This window comes from Quercus suber, unplaced genomic scaffold (genome assembly GCF_002906115.3).
Source record: "Quercus suber isolate HL8 unplaced genomic scaffold, Cork oak 2.0 scaffold_579, whole genome shotgun sequence".
Taxonomy (NCBI): domain Eukaryota; kingdom Viridiplantae; phylum Streptophyta; class Magnoliopsida; order Fagales; family Fagaceae; genus Quercus; species Quercus suber.
Window position 1 is genome coordinate 389835 of NW_027070024.1, and position 6454 is coordinate 396288.

A 6454-nucleotide genomic window follows, 5' to 3' on the forward strand; every position below is an offset into this window, starting at 1 on the left:
TATATAGTGTGTGTAAAGACATGGTAAAGCAAAACATAACTTTTTGTCAAACAAAATGTTTCGCGGATCTTTTACGGGTTAGCCTTACCTGCGAGACACTCACAAAAAGTACAGTTTGGCGCAACTCTTTATCTTCCAGTCATGTGCTCTACATGTGGCTCTTTTCACGGATAAGCTTCTCGTGAGACAATTGCAAGCCAGTCACGAAATCCACTTGTACATTCTTTGAAGCTTAAATCCTCACCGATCTCTCACACTCATCCCTTACAATTAATCCCACATACATACAGGGAAAATGATAGAAGAAATTACAATCAAATTTGGCGCGAAATTAAAGCCAACACAACATAGTTAGAAATCACAACTTTACACATGCCAATAGTTGACTACCAATAATTGAAGCAATCAAACCAGAAAAAAAAAATTAAAAAATTAAAAAATAACAAACCAAATGAAAGGTGGAGACATAGAGCCATATGTCCAACTTTTCACATTAGGTGGAGACTGAATATTTGTCAAAGAGATACAAGGAAAATGCAAAAGAGAAGTAAGAGGGAAAACAAAGTCGAGGAATAAGAAGAAAAGGTTCATGTTTTTCATTTCATTTTATGGGTATTTACTGATTTAATGTGTTTAGGGACTGCAATTTCAAATTTGGAGTTGAGAAGGAGAGATTAATTAAAAGATAGAGAAAATCGCATATAGTGGCGAAGAAACTTAATTTTATCGGAGATGAATTGATGAAGTCAATTTTTTTAAAGCTTTGGCCTGAATTATGAGACCCAGTTATAGTTCTCAAACCCGAGCGATTTGACTGTGGTTTGCACGGTTCACTATATTTTTTTGTGTAAGGCAGGTTTTGAGATTAAAAGGACTGTCCTAATGAGTGGCTCCTGGTTAACCAGGTCGGACTATACAGTTCGGTCCAGGTTTCAAAACCATGATTCTATTCATATATCTCGCATCAACAAGATAAAATTCACCTAATAAACAATAATAATTATTAATTATATACTATAAAATTAGGGATAAAAGATGAACTTTTTTTTTTTTTTTTCCATTCCTAAACTTTAAAAAGTTCATTTTTCATCCCTAAACTATTGAAAAGTTCATCTTTATCCCTAAACTATTGAAAAAAGTTCTCTTTTTATCCCTATTTTTGTCTCTAAACTATTGAAAAAACTCTTTACAAAGTTTAGGGATGAAGAAGTTTTTAAAGTTTAAGAACGAAAAACAAACTTTTGTTAAAGTTTAGGGACAAAAATAGTATTTTACCTAATTTTAAATTATATAAAATACATCCTAATATGTATTTGAATTAAATTTACCTTGTGGGATTTTCAAGTTATTGTTCCGAGTTAAAGCATTCTTTATTATTCTCGAATTTGAAGCAGTTCCTCCCAACCTGGTAATACGTACATAAATTTCAAATCAAACAAGTATGTAGCCAACACATTGTGTTGGGTAATCCTTCCTACTCTAATATCTTAGTGCATCCTTGCTAAACACTTTGACACAAACATGTGTTCCATCAAGTGCCCCAATATACCCAATATAATCCCGAGATTAACATTATATCTCAAAAAATTTTACCTGAAAAATATTATACCAACAACTATCAAAAAGAAATTATATGCATGATATGTTTATCTTAAAATTTGGGTTGAACCAACTACTTTCTAGCATTTCAGATGGCACTTGGATTCTATCAAGTTGTTGAAAGAATTGATCTTTTAACATAATTATTGATCTTAAAACTTTATGAAAATGGCAATTAATGATCTCCTCAAAACAATGAAAATAGAATGTGAAGAAATTTGGCATCTTGCTTTTTAGCTGTGGTACGTTGTGTGTCTTGAAGATCACCAAATTTTCGCAGAATATTACACAAACCTTGAAAAGCTTGTGGACTCATGCATTCTACATCATAGCATTTTTCACTAGTTTGAAGTCGATGTATTATTTCTCTGACAGACTCTGTCTTTATGTGGTTGATTGCGTAGGAATACAGTGAACATGTCTTTTCAGTTGTTGTCTTCAATGAATAATGTAGCACAAATAGCGATGTGTAGCATAAACCAAGGCTAGTTGCCACAAAAATCCGAAGGAATTATGGACTTAGCTACCTCCTCATTCAAATCCATCTAATTACACTATTAGTCAATAGTTATAAATTATAGGCACATATTTTATGCATTATAAAATTTGGATACTTCACAATACAGATTCTGTTAGTTCATCTATTACTAACGTGAGATAGGATGCAAATCCTACTAACACGTGCGTCTAACCATCATCAGAAAAAAGCATGCATGTGTCTTCCCATAACTTGCACGATATAAATGAGCATCCTAATTCCTATCCGTAGGTAAACTCTAATGAAGTGATCATATTGAATGACAGATCAATATGTAGCATGTTAAATGATAGAAATATGCTAAAGACAAATAGACGAACATAATTAGCAATATGATTTTTTTTTTTTTTTGATAGTATTGTTAGAAAAGTAGCTGACAAATAGACAAACAAAAATACCAATAATGAATTATTGAAATACACAAAGTGGCGTGGATCGGAATTCGAAGACTAGCAAACAAATATACTAGCATCTACTTTTCAGAAGTAACTGAATTGATGGAATTAAAATCAACAAAAAGATAGCAGCTCCGGCAGCAACGTGAGCGATAGAGTGCAAGAATGATAGCTATGTTTCAGCAACGTGAACAATAGACTGTAAGAATGATAGTTATGTTTTTATGGCTGGTTGAGAAAAAAAAAGTGTTTTCTTTAATCCTTTATTGGTTAATATTACAAACCAATTGAAGGGTGTAAAGAAGAAATTTAAAATTATGTAAGTAATGGGAAATTAATCATTTCAACCAGGTTTTGAAGATGATCAAGTATTTTAAGTATTTTTTTTTTTTTTTTATAAATTTTGAGAGCAAGATTTCAATTCTCAAATGAAAACCCAAGACTGAGTTTCATTCAAATAAAGGCGGTCTATATAGGACTAGATATGGGTTTAATTTTTATTGTTTATTAATTTTTATTTTTGATGTAATTTTCATTATTTAGCTTTAAAGGTTTTATTTCCTTGATTTTTGGTATTTTAAGGGTTTTCTAGTCAAACTAGAGTCCTATAATGATAGGGTATCAAGGATTAGTTTTGACTTGCAAAATAAGTTTTTTTTTTTTTTTTTTTTTTTTTTTTTTTTTTTTTTTTAAGAGCTTAAATAGGCATGTAATATATAAAACGAAAATTCAATTAAGACACTTCAGAATATCAATAATATTTTTCAAAGAGGTTTTCTCTTTTATGGATGGATTTCCCGTTATGGCTATGGTAGAACAAGATCCAACCCTTATTGCGTTTCACAAAAGAACTACAAAACACTAAGGTCCTTTAATAAAGCAACAAGATATCAAGAACATCAAAGGCAAAGGAGGACCCATGAGGTACAACAAAATCAAGCACATAATCCCAATCAACAAAAATAACACACACACATATGGTAGGTCCATTGGGCCAAAGCCCGACCTGCTTGGTTAGTTGGATTTTTGGGCTTTCTCTGGCTTTCAAATGTGCTTGGATATTTGGGCTTTCTAATTAATTTTTTTTTAAAGAGCTTGGACCAAAACCTCTTTTTAGTTTTATTTTTAAGCTTCACGTATAAAATGTAACTGTCTAAGATATGATGAGGGGTACCCAATAATATTGTATTGTGTGGCCTCCAAAAATAAAAAATAAAAATAAAAATAAATAGAAGAAAGTTTGAATCGGTAAACTTATTTTTTTGATTGTTTTTATCTAGATGTAAACTAATAAAAATTAGCTACTTTAATAATTTGTAAAAATATTGTAAAAAAGTTTTGTTATTTCATGTAGCATTACTTTCAAGTGAATTAAAGATATTGTTAACAAGGGCAAAACTATAATTTTATAAGAAAAAGGGGTTTGTGTGGCCCTCTTTTCTTATAAAATTTTATCCATAATGATGGTTTTTTTTTTTAATTCTTCTTTGATAATACTGTTTTTTATTTGTCATCAGGGCCGGTTTTTATTGACTCGGTTTTCTAATTTTAAATAATTCCTTTTTGGTAATACTTTTTTTTTTATTCGTCATCTGGGCCGGTTTTTATTGACCTGGTTTTCTTATTTTTATTTTTAATTAATTCTTTTTTGGTAATACTGTTTTTTATTTTTCATCAGATCCGGTTTTTATTGACATTTTCTTTTTTGAGAAGATGGTTTTTATTGACCTAGAATTGCTGGGAAAGTCCTAACATTTTCTTAGATGTATGGAGCTAGGTAATCTTTTTTTTTTTTTTTTTTTGGAGAAAATACTAAGTATTAACACACACACGGAGAGAGAGGAGAAGGTTATATGTGTATACCATTTTTAAATAAGCTAGTCTTTTTAAGTAGTATATGTGTACACAATTTTTTTTTTTTTTCATTTATAATATATGATCTAAAATATATATGTGGTTCAAAGAATAAACAAAGAAGTATGGTCGTATGGGACATAACATAACAAATTTCAATCCCTCCTATACCTAGGGCTATAAACAAATCAAGCCGTTCATAAACAACTCGGGCTCGGCTCAATAAAAAGCTTGTTCATGTTCATTTGTTTACAAATAAGCTAAACTTGAGCCTTAGTTTTAGGCTTGTTTAATAAACAAGCTAAGCTTAAGCAAAAAAAAAATTGTTTGTAAACAAGCTTGTGAACAATAGGGCTCGGTACAAAACAGAGGTTAAGCTCGTTTATATCTTGATATATGTTTACTAAATAAACTTATTATTATGACATTAGACATATGTTTTGAAATGTTAATTTATAGCTTGATTATTCATATATATATATATATATGTTTTGTAATGTTAATTTATTTAGATTTGTGAAGATTATAGTTGTACGAATAACAAATGTGGATGTAAAAATTGTATTTTGAACAATTACTCAAGCTATAGACAATAAATGATGATGGATGGATTTAATTATGTAAAGTTGTAATTTAAACAAATTCTAATCACTGGTGTTAGAAGCATTATAAAATGAGTATATTATATGTGTGTGTATATATATATATTTGTTACTTGATTTTTGGTGATATAAGCATTTAATGATGCAATTTTTTTTGGATCCCAAGATAAAAGCTTGACTTGAGCTCGAGTTTGAGCTTGGTTTAACTAATTAATCAAGCCATGCCAAGCTGAGCTCAAACTTTTTGGTATTCTTACAAGCTCGAGTTCAAACATTGTTTTTAGGTTTGTCTTAAGCTCAAACCAAGCTTAAGCATTTGTTTTTTATTGACAAGCCAAACTCAAACACACACTACTCAGCAAAAGCTGAGCTTATTTACCGCCCTACCCATACCACATGATATCCTTGGGGAAAAATTGTATTAAAAGCATGCATGGTGGAGCCCTGTTGGGCCAAGGGGGGCCATTGCCCCCATTAGCTTTTTGAATTCTCTATTACAGCTAGTCATAAAAATTTAAATTACTTGTAAATTTATTCACCGCCCCCCGCCACCACCCCCCCCGCGGAAATTTTAGAATTGATTCTCTCAAAATTTAAAATTGGCATGTTAAATTTTCAAATTAGTCCAATAAATGTAAAACCCAACCAAATTAAATTGGTAAGAAATAAATGGTAAATTCATAACATTTTCGCAACACTTATACAACAAATCCTAAATACAGGTTGTTATTGACTGTTTTTAGTATGTAAAAAAGTAATTTAAGTTGTAAGTTTGAATTAAAACCAATAACAACTTACTATCAAAGATTTGTTGTAAAATTGTTATGAAAATAACGTAGATGTAATACCTCTAAAATTTTTAAAAGAAAACCCCAAAAAAAAAAAAAAAAAATCATTGGCCCATTCCTGCCCATGGCTATCCAAAATATTAGCAAAACCTCATATTTCTTTAGGTCCGATTAATGTATATATTAAGGACATATATTAACAATTTATTTAAGAAAATTTTTATCAAAAGCTGAAAAAACTGTCAAAAAAAGTTTGACAACTTTTTCAATTCTCAATAAAAATTTTCCTAAAATGATTTACTAAGATATGCGTTAAGACATTCATCAGTAAATTCCTATCTCTTTTTAACATATTCCAAATCTTGTTATCAAAAAATCTGTCATAGTACTTTGTGTACCCTCGTAGAGACACTAGTTACACCGCTGTAAGAACTGAGTACAGCATGTTGTCCTCTCGGGCTCCAGGCAGTAGTTGAAGCCGTTGGCAACCACTAGTCTCTCTCCCTCTCTCTAACTCTCTGTTTTTGCTACTCTGTACTTTTATTCTGTCTCTCTGTGTTTTGCTACTCTGTACTGTTATTCTTTTATATTGCAAGTAATGTTTTGGTGGAATATAGTAAAGCTACTGAATGTTCCTAAAAAGAAAGTTACTGTTTTAGTGCTATACAACACTTGAAA